Here is a 16,747-nt window from a genome sequence, read left to right on the forward strand (position 1 = left end):
CCGATTCCAATACTCTTGGTTGTCGTCGAACGTAACGTACGAAGACAACCAAAGTGCTCCTTCATTGGCATTCGCCGGAAAAAGAGACTTTTTCGGTGATTTATTTCTCCTCCTCCCCCTCCTCCTCCTCCTCCCATTTCCCCCTCCTCCGAATCCCTTTACCATTGCCTTTCTCTCTCACTCTCTCTCTTTCTCTCTGCCTCTCTTTTTCTGTCCCTTTATCTCTGCTTCTGCTTTTTCGAAACGTTTAATCAACGTTGATTATACGATATCATTTAAAAAATAATTTCATCAATTTCGAGATCGAAAATGAACCTTCCCTTTTTCTACGCGCGATTCAATATTTAAATTTGTATGCAATTAATCAATCGATTTTGTTTCTCTTCTTTTTTTCTCTTTTACTCTTTTTCCTAGCTCTCATCCGGAGGTTAGATGAAAATGGACGCGAAGAATTTTATAGGAAGTTTTTTTATCTTAAAGAAAAAAAAAGAAGAAAGAAACGACGACGATAAGAAAAGTCGATAAGGGATGAAAACAAGAGAGGAAAAATAAATGAGAAGATGTATCGATAAATATAAATCGAGAGGTATCACGGTGAGAAGGGAAGAAAAATTAATGAAGAGTAGGATCGGCCACCATTTTTAAATATTATCCAAGTACTTCGAAGATAATAAAAATCTCGTCATCGCCGTGATGTTCGCCGTTATATCGATGATACTCATTTCACCAAGTCATTCTCTCTCTCTCTCTCTCTCTCTCTCCCTTCCATTCGCGAATATAATGAGAAACGTATACGAAAGCGATCGGTGCCACTTGAGAAATTCGAGACTCGCAATTCCGTGGGAAACCAGAAAAGCCTGGCCCATAACTTCGAGCTCGAGCTTAATTCCAGCACAATCGTAGTTCGGAGTATCAATTTCAATCGGATATCGCGGAGTTTGCCAAATACGGTAGACATAAGTGATTTAATTGGAACTTGGCGAATTTGGCAAGGAAAGATCATCGGGCGAACGTCTGTTACGTCTCTTCGGTCTACTCTCCTCCACCTCGATCTCCCCCCTTCATCCACCCCCTCTTTCTACTACCATCCGCGCGGCATCTCCCCTCCTCATCCTAACCACCCGCCTTTCCATCCTCCTCATCCTCGTTCTAACTCTCCCATAGTCCCACGACCCAACCCTTGCCATCCTTCTCCTCCACCTCCTCCATTTTCCAACTATGAATATTAATCTCGAAGCGAGACGGAATCGAGCGCTCGGCTTCCTCAATCAATTTATCTAAAGAAAATTTGTCGTTACTTGCCGACCGGCAAATAACTGTCGGGGTTGTTAACGAAATAAAGGAAAAAAAATATAAAAAAAAAAAACGAGATACAAAGAAAAAATTTTGAAACAAGAAAAGAACTAAATAAAAGGAAGAAAAATAATAATAAATTCTTCTCGGAAGCTTCGTTGAGCCTCGAAAAAAAATATGCATATATATAATATATATATATAATATATATATATTATATGAGAAAGTGAGAAAAATTTCTATTCGGTCGTATATATACATATGTAAATATATATATGTGCGCGCGTGTGTGTACGCATATGTATGGAAATATATCTATGGATGTATAACGCGTTTCATAAAATCTCTCCAACGGCAATAGCAGTAGCAGTAGCAGTAGCAGTAGCAGTAGCAGTAGCAGTAGCAGTAGCAGTAACAGCAGTAGTCAATGGAAGCAGCAGCTAGCAGTTAACAGCAGCAGTACCAGTAGTACCCCTACTACCACCAACAGCAGTAGCATCAACAGCAGCAAGCAGCAAGCAGCAAGCAGCAGCAGCAGTAGTAGCGCACGGTTAACAATGCCTTTATCCACGCTCGCGACCAACACCGAATCAGCGAGAAGAGAGGGGCCGCTTGTACAACGTACGCTCACGCACTCGACTTCCCCTCGTCGCGTCGTGCGTCTGTCGAAAGGAGGAAAGGAAAAAAAAAGAAAGAAAAAGGACAGGGTGGAAACAAGAAAAAAAAAGAAGAAAGAAAAAAAGAAAGAAAGAAAAAGTAGAGAGATGAAAAAAAAAATTATGGCGCGAGAAGAGAAGACGATGCATCTGTATTCTATCTATTCGAATATAGATATATGTAAAGTTACGTCGTTGTCGTCGTCGTCGTCGTTGTCGTAGTCGTAGTCATCCACCTCCTCGACGTCGTCGTTTCTACGACTTCGCGATTGATAACGCGAGAGCGAAGAATAGAAGACGAGGGGAGCGGAGGAGGAAGAGACGCGGGAGAAAAAAGAAGCAGAAGAAGAAGGAGGAGGAGGAGGAGGAAGAGGAGGAGGAGAAGGAGAAGAAGAAGAAAAGGAAAGGAAAGGAATGAGAAGGGGAGGAAAGGGGGAGAGGCAGAGAAAAAAGCGGGAAGGAGTAAAAAGACTGTACGAGAAAGAGAGAGAGAGAGATAGGGTGGATTTGAAAAGAGAAAGCGAGAGAGGCTCGCGGAGTGCGAGAGCAAATGAACGAGAAGTGTGGGGTGGAGAGAGTTCGAGGGAGTTGCAAAGGGGAGAAACGGGCGGGAGCGGCAGCGGTAGCGGGGGTGGAGAGAGTGGAGATAGGGGGGAGGATTGGAGTAGAAGAGGGAGAGGAGACGTGACGCGTGGCATCACGTGGTGTATTGATCGTCTCGCAGCATCCGCGAGAGCCATTCCGGCTGCCAACCTTCCTACCTACCCCAAGCACTACCCTCTCCCCCTCCCCCCTCCCCACTTTCCTCTCCGTCTAGCCGCGCTTGCACCCACCCATCCTCTTCTCTCTCTTCAGTACCACTACCCACTACCACCATCAGCAGCACCAGCAGCAAACAGCATCCTCCAGACTGCCTCCATTCTCCTCCATCTCCCTTCTACTCCCCTCTTCCTCCAACCCCTCAACCCCCCAGTCACTACTACTGCTGCTGCTGCTACTACTACTACTACTACGACTGCTACTACCACCAGCATCGCTGCCATCACTACCACCACCATCACCCTCCTCGTCGGCAACTGTTCCTGCAACAAACCACCCCCGCAATCCTCCGACCCTCCCCAACCGAAAGCCCGTCAGACATCCATCCTCGTGTATCCACCGAGTTAATTATTAAATGCATCGTCGTGCCTGCCATCCTCTGCGGACTTCCAACCTTCCAACCAACCCACTCCCTCCCTCCTCCCATTCCCTTTTCCCACTTTCCTTGCTAACCTTCTCCCCGCCGTTCTATCCACGTACGTTCTCCTACAACAACTATCTATGTGTCTTTCCTTTTCATCCTGAATAAGCCTTCTTTTTCTTCTAAACTTTCGAACATTTCCCTTAGAACCATATCTCATATTTCTCTTTGTCTTTATATTCTTTCTTTCTGTTTCTTTCTCTTTCCGTCTTTCTTTCTCCATTCTCTTTATCTCTTTATCTCTATCTCTATCTATTTTTCTCTCCTTTTTATCTCTATTCCTTTTCCCTAATTTTTCCTTCGAATGTCATTGATTTATTAAAACGCGATTACACAATATTATACGAAAAATCTATCGTTCTCATTCAAGAAAAATTCTTTCGAAGAAGATTTCGAGAGTCCTATCGCTAACCTGTTGAACGGTGTACGCGGAACGTTTTCTTTATGCAAATGCGATACGAACGAGCCAAATACGTTTCTTCTTCGGGGAACTGAATCACCGAAGAAGGAAAACGAAAAAGAAAAAAGGAAGGAAGAAAGATGTAAAAAAGTCAACGCGTCGAAAAAGAACTTTGCCGAGCTCGTTTCCGTAACGCGTTATACTACGAAAGTAGTGCGAATTAGGGGTGGAAGGGAAAGGAGGGGGGTTGTAAAAAGGAAAAAAGAAAAGAGGAAGCAAATGGACCAAAAAAAAATGCAAGCATGTTAATTCGTAGCGCTTTTTGCTGAAATTAATTTGCAGAGAAGGAACCTTTCGTCGAGAAACGTCGATAGGAAGCAATCAAAGCGTCGAGGCGTGGCCGATTACGAATTTTCACACGAACTCTCTCTCTCTCTCTTTCGCACACGTATACACGTGGAAACACACGAACGCACAGGACTACACATGCACCTAGTCATTCACGAACTTCACTGAGCGAATTAATCTCCCGTAAGTGTTTCGATCGTATCGATCATGTCGCGTAACCACTGGCTCTCTCGTGTTTTCTACTGCGTGATACGGCCTTTGAATCAAATTCACACGCGACACGCTTCTTTGAACGAAAGAATTACGTAAAACCTAATTCACATGATCGACATTAATGATGAAATTAATAATATCGATATTCATGTTCATTTGTCTCGCATCGTTACATTAAAATCGTAACGATAAATTATACAATGAAATTAATATTGAATCGAAGGTCAAACAGTGAGCTCCATTTGTAGATATAGGTATGTGTGTGTGTGTGTGTATGTACATACGTATGAAACATTAATACTATATCATATTCTTCTTTCGAAAACTGTCGGCAATTTTCGTTGAAATTTCATGAAAACCATATTTCCAGACGCTTTCAAGTGTATCCAAGCGAAAGGATTTCCAATGACTCCAAGCGTCACGTTAAAATGCAGCAAGTAATTTATTTATAACATTAAACTTTAACTTCGGTTTTTAATTAAATATAATTATATAATATTCATATACTTATAAATGATTTTAAATATATATAGATATAAACATAGCTACGCGCACATATACATATGCAATGTATACATATATACGTATATACGTCTATTTACGTTCAAAATATTTATTGATAAAAATCTAAATAAATAAGACGACGGTATTTAAATAATTCCTGTGGATGGATAGCTTTCTGCGAAAAAAAGAAAACAAAAAGGAAAAGAAGAAAAAGAACACGAAATATTCCCAGAAAAGGAAATTTATAAAATTTCTAAAATGTTATAAAAATTTCGTAGCTTTCAACCTGACGTAGGAGTTGGCATGTTACGTTTATTCTCTTTAAATTTTTCTCTCATGTTACGCACTTAAATACACATAGATACACATATGTGAGATAGAGAAAGAGAGAAACGAATATGAAGCACCCTCTTTCTCTCTCTCTCTCTCTCTCTGTATCTATATGCATTTAGATGTATAATAGCTAGGAAGAGAAAAAAAAAGGTGAATATGAAACATATCTTCTCTCTCCCTTTTTAGCAATATTCATATATATATATATATATATATATATATATATATATACACACACACACACACACACATATATATACGTATATATATATGTATATATATCTACGTCATACGATATGGATGTAAGTACTTACATAGGACGAACTAACAGTCTCTTTTCTCGGAAAGGCGCCATTGCCGACTAACGCACAGTGGCAAAGTGGTAGCATTGCGCGTCAAAGGCAAGCCGGAGCATGAGTTACGAATATGCGAATCGACTGTGTCGTCGTAGTCGACGTAGTCATCGCAATCGTCGAATAGCTTTGCACCAAGTAGTCAAAGAACCGACACTCGGAAATGTCGAATTGTCGAAAGAACCAAAAATCGCAAAAAGGGAAAGTAATACAGAGAGAAGGGATGAAAGGACGCCTTACTTCCTTCACATTCTTCGTTTTCACGATTTCGTCGATTCTCTTTAACGAAAACCTTTATCGAACACTTTTATATTTCGAGATGGACATTTCGATTTACGATCGTATGCGATATTTTTCTTTGGACCATCAACGAAACGAGATCGACGAGTGGCCCCGTTCTCCCTTTGTTTTCCAATTTCCCAGAACAAGCTAATTAGCCATTTTCCATGAAAGATAAATAAAGCGATATAGGTATGTATGTATGTATAGTAGACGCGAATCGTTGCAAATTCCGCTCGTGTAAATGTTTCATCGACAGATGATAAAGAGAAAGAGAAGGAGAAAGAGAGAGAGAGAGAGAGAGAGAGACAAAAGCGTGGACTGAAACAGGTGCACATGGGAAAATCGGGGTCGCCTCTTTAAATCGGTCACTCGTTGCATCATGGGAAAAACTAAAATATATATATATATATATATATATATATATATATATATGTATGTATGTATATGTGTGTATATATATTACGTATAAAATATGTACTAAACTATAGAACGTTTCATCCAATAGTAAATAAATACCATTTGTCTATGTATCTAAGTACCTACATGGATGTGAAAAAAGAAACTCGCTTGACCAAATGAACATGTGAAATAAATAAAAATGTTTACAAAAAGATATGTCGTAAAACATGGACAAATAAGCGATGAAAAAGCAAAGTAAATATAAGAAATATAAAGACAGATATATATATATATATATATATATATATATATATATATACCCTGTACATATATGCATATATATTCTTGACCTGGCTAACACGAAAGAAGATACCCATCTCGTGGGCAGCAGCATCCGTGCCACTCGGGAAAAAGTGCGCGAGAAATCTCGCTCGTCTCGATCGGATCTTGTCGATATTAGAGTGACGAGGAGATGGAAGAAGGGGGGGGGGGGGGGGGAAAAAGGGAGAAGATCGTGATGCTTCAAGGAGTTTCTCTCTCTCTCTCTCTCTCTCTTCTTCTCTTTCACTCTCTTCATGTCTCTCACATATACACATACACACGCAAATACTTCCTAGAGATAAGTACCTGGTATAAGACATAGAAACGCGATCATTATAGAGAAAAAAGTGAAAGAGAGATAGAGATAGACATAGAGATAGAAAGAGAAAGAGATAAAGAGAAAGAGAGAGAGAGAGAGAGGAAGAGAGAGATAAAGGTTTGAAGGGTTGTAGATGGAAGAGAAAGAAAAAAAGAGAATAAGAGGAAGAGAGGAGGAAGAAGAAGAGGAATAAGAAGAAGCAGAAGAAGAAGAAGAAGAAGAAGAAGTGCTACTCACCCCCTCAAACCGAAAGCCCTCTTTGCCAGCTCCAGCTTGAAGACACTCGGTCAACAAGCGGCAGGAACACCCGGAGTATCTTGGCCCGTCTTCCAGGCGATGACGCCTTAGATCACAGAGACGAAGACAAAGAGAACACGAGTAAGAAAGAGTAAGAAAGAATAAGAAAGTGTGCAAGAGAGAAAGAGAGAGAGAGAGAGAGAGAGAGAGAGAAAGTCGGTGATAAAGAGAGAAAGATATATATAAATGTGTGTATATGTGTATATATATATATATATATATATATATATATATATATATACCGGGTTGTTTCCACTAGCTATTCCTCGCACTCGAGACACTGGCACCAACGTACCTTCTTCCACGTTCCTCTTCGTCCTCTTTCACTTCCTCCACCCTCCTTCTCTCTTCTCCTCCTATTCTACCCTTTTTCTTTCTTTTCTTCCTTTTCTTCTTCCCTTCCTCTCTATCTCCTTTTCCTCTAACAAAACGTACACTTTCTTCTCCTCGTGAGACAAGATTGAGGAAGTAGGACAAAATTTTTGTCCTATTTATTCTTTTTTTCTTCCCCGTGTATTATACGCGCGAACTGTGATAATGCTCTATTGTAAGAGTATGTATATACGTATATATATATATATATATGTATATATATGTGTATATATATATATGTATGTATATACGTATGTATATATATACTTCGAAAGTCGTTGGAAGATTGGATGATCTACGAACGAACGCGACGATACGCGAGAACGAAGAGTACGTAAGCTTCTCCTTCGTATCTCCTCACCCGTACGACTTGGAAAAGGTGGAGGAAGAGAAGAAGGAGGAATAGGTGGAGGAAAAGGAGGAGGAAGAGGAGGAGGAGGAGGAGGAGGAGGAGTGGACAAGATAGAGAAAGAGAGAGAGAGAAAGAAAATGGTAAAGAGACGCGAAAATCTATGGAGGGAGAGAAAAGACAAACGAATGTGACTGATCAAGCTATGTTTAGATACCTTAGAGGGTTCGAAAAGAGAGAGAGAGAGAGAGAGAGAGGAGAAGGAGAAGGAGAAGGAAAACCGATCGGTTCTCGAGCTCCACGATGAAGAAAGACAACGAATAGCGCGAGTGATTTTGGCCAAGTATCTTTGACCAATCGCGAAACGGCTTTCGACAGATCGAGATCGCCATCTCTCGGCAAGTGCCGGCCCATTCTCTTGTCTTAATTAAAAAAAAAAAAAAGAGGAAGAAAGAAGAGACTAATAGAGATACAGAAAGAGAAAGAGAAAGGGAGAGAGAGAGAGAGAGAGAGGGAATGAGAAAGGGGAGGGGGGAAACGTTAATAGACACATCTCGGTGGGAACCATCGAACTTGGACGACTTTCTTAAGACTTACGTTTTATTTCTTACACGATGCTAGTACGATATTTTGTTAGCAATTTTTATTTTTTCTCTTTTCTTTTCTCCTTTTCTTTTTTTTCTTATTATTTAAATTTGTCATCTTCTATAATATTGATAAGATTACGATGAATATTACCTTCTATCTTTTAACGTCGGATTGTTTGTTGAAGAAACAAAATGAAGAAAAAATATTACGTTCCTACGAACGCACAGAATTTCTATAAAATTTTTCAATCGCGTCAAAGAGAGAAAGAGAGAGAGATTTAATTTGAACTGTTATTTCGACCCTTTATCAAATTTTATTTTATTCTTCATTAAAACAGGAATTTTCGCTTATCCTTACTTCGCACGTATATCCAGATTCATATGCATATATGTATATGGATATATACATATGGCGTTTCACGTACATAGTAAGAGAATCCTCCTGGTCCCTCGGTATTGTCGGTACTCACGCTCGGTATTCGTATAACACCCTCGCGAAACACACGATTAGGTTAAAATGCGCCACGACATTCGTAGAAATATACATACTATCCGGATGAATATCTCTAATCGTGCTCTACGAACAAAGTTTCCCGGTAGTCGTGCTACGCTCAAATTCGATTTCTCTGTACTATTGTAAATTTACTGTAAACGTACGAAGAATTGCAAAGTTTCCCCTACCATCGACATACTCGAATACACATGATCGATCGAGTCCTATTCGTCTATATGTAATAGAAAAGAAAAACATAAATGAGTAAATAAATAAAAAGAAAAAGAGAACAATGAATATAGAAAGGATTGTTATTTAAAGTTTCGTTGATATGTTTGTAAAAAAAAAAAAAAGAAAGAAAGAAAAATTAAATAAAACAGAAATATATATAACTTTTTATATCTACTGTATATAATTAATACAAAAATAAATTTGCTGGATGAAATAAAAGTTGGATTGTTTTTCTTAAGACTCATTAACGCCACGCGATTTTGAAGTCACGATCATATTTTTTGCAGATAGATCTGTATATAGATACGTATAGAAATAAATTACATGAATAAACTAAAATCTATATATATATATATATATATATATATATATATAAAATCTGTGTTTTTTGTAATCTTATTTCATTTTACCTTCACAAGATAAATAACATTTTCTAAATATAAATAATATCATAAATTTGACATTCATTATACATACGAAAAAAAAGAGAGAGAAAAGAAAAGAAGAATTAAATTATAGAAAGAATTAATAACGAATTCGACGAAGCCATGGAAATAAAAAGAAAAGAAAAGAAAAAAAAAGAAGGAAAAATGAAAAGAAGGGGCAAAAAAAAAGTCCGTCCTTCGATTTTTCATTTCTCAGTGAAAGGTAACGTTAGAGAACAAGCTTACCCTCTTTGGGCAGTCTTTGCGCGAGCTGACCGTTACGCGTGGATTTCATAACTTAATTGGAAAATTCTGATCCCGACTCTCGGACAATGCTGTGCTCGTGAGGACTTAACAAGCACGGATGGTTCCCACGAGATATCGTGATAATGAAGAGCTAGAGGCCAACGTAGGTCGTGTTCGCATGGTGGGTGGCTAGTGACAGAGCGAAAGAGAGAACGCAAAAGAGGAAGAGCAAAAGAGAAAAAGACGAAAAGAGGGAGAGAGAAGGAAAGAGAGAGAAATAGCAAGGAAGAGAAAGAGAAAGGAAAAGAGAAATAGAGAGAGAGAAATAGCAAGGAAAGGAGAGAGAAAGAGAGAGAAACGACGATACGAAGAGTACTGCTAAAATGCGAAGAAGGATGGTGGAAGTGGGAAAAGAGAGATCCGGATTAAAGGAAGATAACTGCATCGTAATCTCCTATCTAAACTTCCCTCGGGAAATACTCTTACCATTCTCGCTTTACTCTTAGCTATGTACAATATATGTATGTGTGGTCTATAACGAAAAAGGAAAAAAAGAGAACCTAGAGAAAGATAGAGGGGATGGAGTAGGATAGGGTGGGTTGGAGAGAGTTAGAGGTAGATTCAAAAAGATTCATCTAGTCTCTCTCCAATCTCTCCTTTCCTCTCACCCTCTCTCTCTCTCTCTCTCTCTCTCTCTCTCTCTCTCTCTCTCTCTCTCTCATTCTCGCTTTCTCTCTTTCTTCATTTTTCATCTTTTTTCCGAAGGACAATGATCGAAGGACGTCAAAATGGTTGGGTATACCAAACTCGAGACGCCATTTTTCGTGTCGAGACAAAACGAAAAAGAGAGAAGGAAAACCAAGAACGGTAAGAAATAAAAAGAGAGAGTAAGAGAGAGGGAGAGAGAGAGAGAGAGAGAGAGAGAACGATAGAGGGAGAGAGAAAGACGACCGGGTGCAATAAGAAATAAAAGAAAAAGAGAAAAATGAGAAGACAGAGAAAGAAAGAGAGAGAGAAAGAGAGAGAAAGAGGGAAAGAGAGAGAGAAAGAAAAAAAGAAAGGAAAAAAAAAACGAGAAGAGAAAAATCTCGACTAGCGCCCCCGGTCGATGTTCCTGTTCCACTTTGCGAAACCTGTAGAATAAACGGTCGCGTTACCGGAGTCGAGAGTCGCGAAATGAAAAGATTCTTGCTGGTTTCTCTCTCTCTCTCTCTCTCTCTCTCTCTCTCTCTCTCTCTCTCTCTCTCTCTCTCTCCCTATATAACGATTTAACGCTCGATCCAATGACGCATAACGCCACTGCTGCTGCTTCGTTTCTCCTACCATTCGCGTTCTACTTTTTCATCTATTAGTCGCTTCGAATACTATTACGCTCGATATATAGCAGATTCTACGCGTATTCTTTCTAGTTCCTACGCGTATATGCATGTAATGTGCGCGAATGCACATAACGTAAATACCTAAATAGGCACGTATGTACACATAGATGTACATATATTTATATACATATATATGTTGGTATGTTGGTATGTATTTGCATAAATGCGAGACATTTTGGAAAAACAGGAATTTCTCGTAGAAATCAACCCCAAGTGACCTCGAAGAATTTGTTTTATTCGAGAAAGTTTGTACGTCTGTACATATTATTACTTTAATTTACGTACAGGGTGATCCGATTATTATTATTAAGTCCTCGAATAACAAATGTCAAACTCTGAGATCATTGTTACAGTGATTTGAGTGCTATCACGCGATGTGAGAAAAAATTGAAATAAAAAGATAAAAAGAGAGAGTTGTCGTTATTATTAGGAAATGGTTTTATTAGAAAAAAAAAAAGAGAAAAAAAAATTGTTTAAATTGAATTCGTCATTGGATCAGTCGATCTGTATATCCAAGTAACTATCTTTAATTGGATAATATCTATTTACATTAAAGTTTATTACGCAGTAACATTTTATGATATTATTAATCGATTTTCATACGTTTAAACGAAAGGTACGTTCATAGAACTATATGAACACGAGAAATATTCAAGCTACCGTATTCATTCTTTCGCGTTGCACACACATTTGCGACCTACATATCGTCGAAGCCTTTGTATTATTCGTATATACCTATCTATCTATATATATACATATATATACACATATACGTACACACACACACATATAGATGCATACAACACAACAGCGTTGTTTCGTGTTTGGTTTACAGCACGAAGTTTACCCATTTGCCTCTCACCAACCGTTTTCCACCCTCTTCTCGAACGAGACTACGTACTAGAAACAATATCGGACTACCGTCGATGCTTACGCGTCAGAATTATAATAATAATAATAATAATAAGAATAATAACAATAATAATAATAGTAATAATAATCGTAATAGTAATAGTAATAGTAATAGTAATAAGAATAAGAATAAATAACAATAATAATAATATAATAATAATAATAATCATTATCACATCATTATCATCATCATCATGATAATAAAGCTTAACTCAACAAATCCTCAAGAGACCTTACTTACTCGTGTTCGTTCGACTGAACAGCCAAACAAATTGAACCCGTCGGATGATAAACGTCGACTTCGTTAACTCTCACAAGCAAAGACGATGATAATGCAGACACGCGAAATGATTTTCGTTGTTCGGAGTGTACCTTCTTGAAAAGAAAAAGAAAAAAAAAGGAAGCAACTAAAAAATAAAAAGAACCGAATAATTCACAAACGAATTCGATCGAAATTGTGTCGGTGAAATCGAGCGAGTAATATAAAAAATAAACGAAAAAGAAAAAAGAAAAATTAAAAAGAAGTCGAGCAATTACGAATGCAAATAATATTTTTTTTTTGTTCTTCAATCTCCGTTTATTCGGTCCGTAGTTTTTATTAATTAGCGGTATAAATATTTTATAAAATAAATATTTGGCGCAATCTATGAATATTTTGATTGATATAAATAATTAAATCTGAGAATATTTTTATTAATTAACAGTAAATATTTCGTAAAATAAATTTGTCAGTATGTATGAATATTTTCATCTATATAAATAATTAAACGTTTGATTTACATTAACAACATTACGTATCAACATTTTTATTATAATTTGACTGAAAAAAAAGAAACAATTTTTTTTAAACAACGTTATGTTAAATGTTTAAAAATATTAATCCAATAAATATCGATCGAAAAAGTAAATGCTACTACTATCGACGTCGTTATTTTTATCATGGATCGAATGATAATCCAGTAAAACCAACCGCGACGATTTTTTGAAACTTCGAAAAGTATTGTAAAAACGAAATTTTTCAAATCCTTGTAACATTCATTTTGTATGGGATCGTTTGCTTATATACGAAAAGCTTATACGAACGTTTTATAGTGAAAAAGCTCTCGCTAGAAACATCCTAGACCATAGTGTATACACTCGGTATTCGACAACAAACGAGAAGGGAGATCGTCGAAACTGGAAGTCAAAATATTCGAGAGAACTTTCTAATCCTATTGTCGATTCGTATCCGTAACAACAACAATAACAACAACAACAACGACGACGACTACGATGATAGCAACGTAGAAATAGATGACATACATATTGGCTAAAAAAAAAAAAAAAAACTTATTTGTTGAGAACTGCAGAATACTAAATTTTCCAACATTAATCTCCGCATCAATAGAAACTTTTCGACATTGCACGTGTCGAAGAATCCTTTATACAATTTTCTCAATATCACGCTATCGTGTGTCTATCTACAGAAAAAGAAAAATGAGAATAGTATGACGAAGCTATTAAAATTTGATCGAAAAAAAAGAAAGAACAGAAAAAAGAAAACAGAAACATTACTGTTTTATTAATATTTTGATTAATTGATGACCGTGAAAAAAAAATGTATTCTTAATCTAAATCATATTTTGTAAAAAGAAACTAGCCTCTGTATGTATGAATATTTTGATCATTATTTATAATTATTAGAAAACTATTAGTACTAATGACGATTTATTTAAAATACTGACCCAATAAATAATTGGCGAAAATAGTTTGATAAAGAGAGAAAATAAGAGAGAGAAAGAGAGATCAGAAATCAGAAATGCAATCACGTTTAACGAACGATACGGATTTGTAATCTGATTCAATGAATTCGTAATAATGATGATCATACTAATCCTATAAATATTACATTGCGTTAACCTGATTAATGAATAAACAAATTTCTTATTTTGTTACCAACTCGTATTAAGAATAGATTACTATTATTAAACAGACTAATTGTATTTCATTTATCTCGTCTTATCAATCGTACACACCCTTAACTTGTAAACTTGATAAATGAATAAACAAATTACTTCTGTTGTCATTAACTCCTATTAAAAAGATATTACTGTTATTATAAATGCATTATACTTCGTTTATCCCATATTATCCATCCAATATATTTTAAACTTATTAATTAAACAAATCTATAAACAAATTTCTTAATTCTTATCGCAAAAAAATATATTAGATATCAACAATGAGTAATATCAAAAAGTTACTATATTATTCGATCTTCATTAATTCAATTTAATTTTTCATCGAAATCAATTTCGCATATCTTAATTAACAACTTAACGGCTTATTTAACATGGATCGTGAAAAAGAAAAAGAGAAAGAGAAGAGATAGAAAAGGAGATTGATTAAATGTTCTATTTTTTTTTTTTACATTTTTTAAGAAAGACGTTCTTTAAACTTTTTTATCATTCTCTCAATAAAAAGTTAATTTCACCGGTAGAATCCTTTTCAAATACTGACAAGAGAACTCCTACTACGTAAGCTTCTGACATCTGTGACTCCAACGACTTCGACGACGACACTCTTTCATGGAATTTACCTAGAGCACGAGAGTTTATAGAGCGCGTAAATCGCCTGCGTCTCCATCGCCCTTTCCTATCCTCCCCTTTCCACCCCCTCCCCTTTTCTCTCACAAGCTACCAACCAAAATCGTGTCTCGTACGTCAACCTTGATACTACTACTCTGCGCTACTAAAGGATGGACCGTTTCTTCTTACGATTACGACTTAACCCCCTAAGAAAGAGGGATGGTGCAATTGAATTAACTTCGTACGATGTTACGATACCACTTAATTAAATGTCGACAATAAAACTAAAAGTGGTATACTTGTATAAACGATTACTTGATAGTATAAAAAGAAAAGAAAAGAGAGAGAGAGAGAGAAGGAGAAAATTGAAAAGAAAATAAATGAAAAAAAAAAGATTTAAAAATTGTTAAGAATTAACAATGTGAATCTTTCATTAAAATGAACAAAGTTGTGATCGTTAATAAAAATTTCGATTATTTAAATAATTACAACTTTGTTTATAAGCCTTGTCACGAATCAAAAGACGCTTTAAATAATGAAAACTTTTTAAAGAATCGCTTAATTGAACGTCGACGATTAAATCGAAAGTATTATACGCGTGTAAATAATTTCTTGCTGGTATAAAGAAAGAGAATTAATAAGAAAACAAAACAAAACAAAAAGAAGAAAAAAGAGAGAAGAGAGATTAAGAAAATTTTTAACAATTAAGAATGTGAATCGTGTAAAAAGAATAATCAGCCGTGATCATTAATAAAAATATTGAATCGAAAAATAAGATTACCTCAATGATTACGACTTTGTTTACAAGCCTTTGTTTAAAAATCGATAGACACTTTAAACAATGAAAAACTTTCAAAGAGAAACGATATTTCACGGTTCACTCAACGAGGCTACTATACGAGCCTACCCTTCGCTTTCCCCAACGATTTCGATTAGCTAATTGAACCGGACTTAATTAATTATCCAAAGGTTGATTTAAGAAACGAAAGTAAGTAGATATAACAAGAATAGGTATCACTTGTAACGTAAAAGATAGAACGTAGACATTTACATTCTGGAATGTTCAAACATTATAATCGAAAAATCCGATTGGTTAAACTCGCGAAGCCCTTCGTTATATCCCCTTAATTAACACGTTATATATTATATAGAGTGTATTTTTTAAAAGGACGCGGCGAGTACAGGCCGTTACGGGGAAATATCTAAGAGCGATACGGCGTAGTTACCGGCTCGATTGTCGCACGGTGGTGCGGATAATCGATTAAGCCGAGGGATGCACTTACCTGCTCGTTCTCACACCCCGTGGAGCACAAATTCCAGAGAAGCTCAAAGTGGAGAGATAGAGATAGATGGAGGGAGAGAGAGAGAGAGAGGGAGAGAGAGAGAGAACGAGCAGAAGAGTGAAAGGGAAAGAAAGAGAAGGGAGAGAAGAGGAAACGAGGGAGAGAGAGAGAGAAAGAGAGAGATGCACAGGAGCTTCCTAAGACAAGGCTTCGCAGCTTAATTTGCACGGATCCACAACCGTAAGCTCTTCTCTTCACCGATGATGGTGGATCCTTCTACGATGAAGGACGAAGCTACCGATACCCTAAAGTCTTCATCCAAAGCACTCGACTTTGTTATTCTTGCTTTCTCGAACATTGTGAAAAACAAACAAGAGATTGAACAAAAAGGAAGTAAGTGAGTTTATAAGCATTGAAGAAATTTGAAATATTTAATCTAATTGATAAAATATCGATCGTTTTGTGATTGGTTCAATCATCGAACAAATCTGAAAAAATATTTAATTTTAGAAAGGATGATTGAAAATATGACCAACTTAACGATCGGTTATTAATTATCGAATAAATCGTGCATCGTTTGACATCGTACGATTGTAAAAATGTTCTAATAAGAAATCGTATATTTTATCTATTGAATTATTTTTACATTTTGAGATAAATGAAATATTTTTGAAATATTTAAGAATTATTTTTCTAACTAAGAATATATTTATTCGTGAATTGAAAGATATTAAGAATACTGTGCTAAAAAATATATCTTTCGATATCTCAAATCACATATATCAAGCAAAGTTCGTAATCGAATAACAAAAAAAAAGAAATGTTAATTTGATTAAACGATCTAATAATGTTAAATCGAACGTATCTAATCGCTAACATTAGTTTCGTTGACTCACGAGAAGAAGAAAAGAAATCGGTATAAATGGTTTAGGAAGCCTATGGTTA

At 36.4% G+C, this 16,747-nt stretch overlaps 1 protein-coding gene across 1 annotated transcript in view; it reads right to left on the reverse strand.

Moving 5' to 3' along the window:
* The window catches only part of LOC127062415 (poly(rC)-binding protein 3), a 195,488-nt gene extending 188,498 nt beyond the window's left edge, over window positions 1-6,990 (reverse strand). The window contains exon 1 of the mRNA XM_050990588.1: window positions 6,899-6,990. The gene's annotated coding sequence lies outside the window, so the exon portion shown is untranslated. The remainder of the gene's footprint in view (window positions 1-6,898) is intronic.
* Window positions 6,991-16,747: the final 9,757 nt, after the last annotated feature.

The sequence above is a fragment of the Vespula vulgaris genome, chromosome 3 (genome assembly GCF_905475345.1).
Source record: "Vespula vulgaris chromosome 3, iyVesVulg1.1, whole genome shotgun sequence".
In the NCBI taxonomy this organism is placed as follows: Eukaryota; Metazoa; Arthropoda; class Insecta; order Hymenoptera; family Vespidae; genus Vespula; species Vespula vulgaris.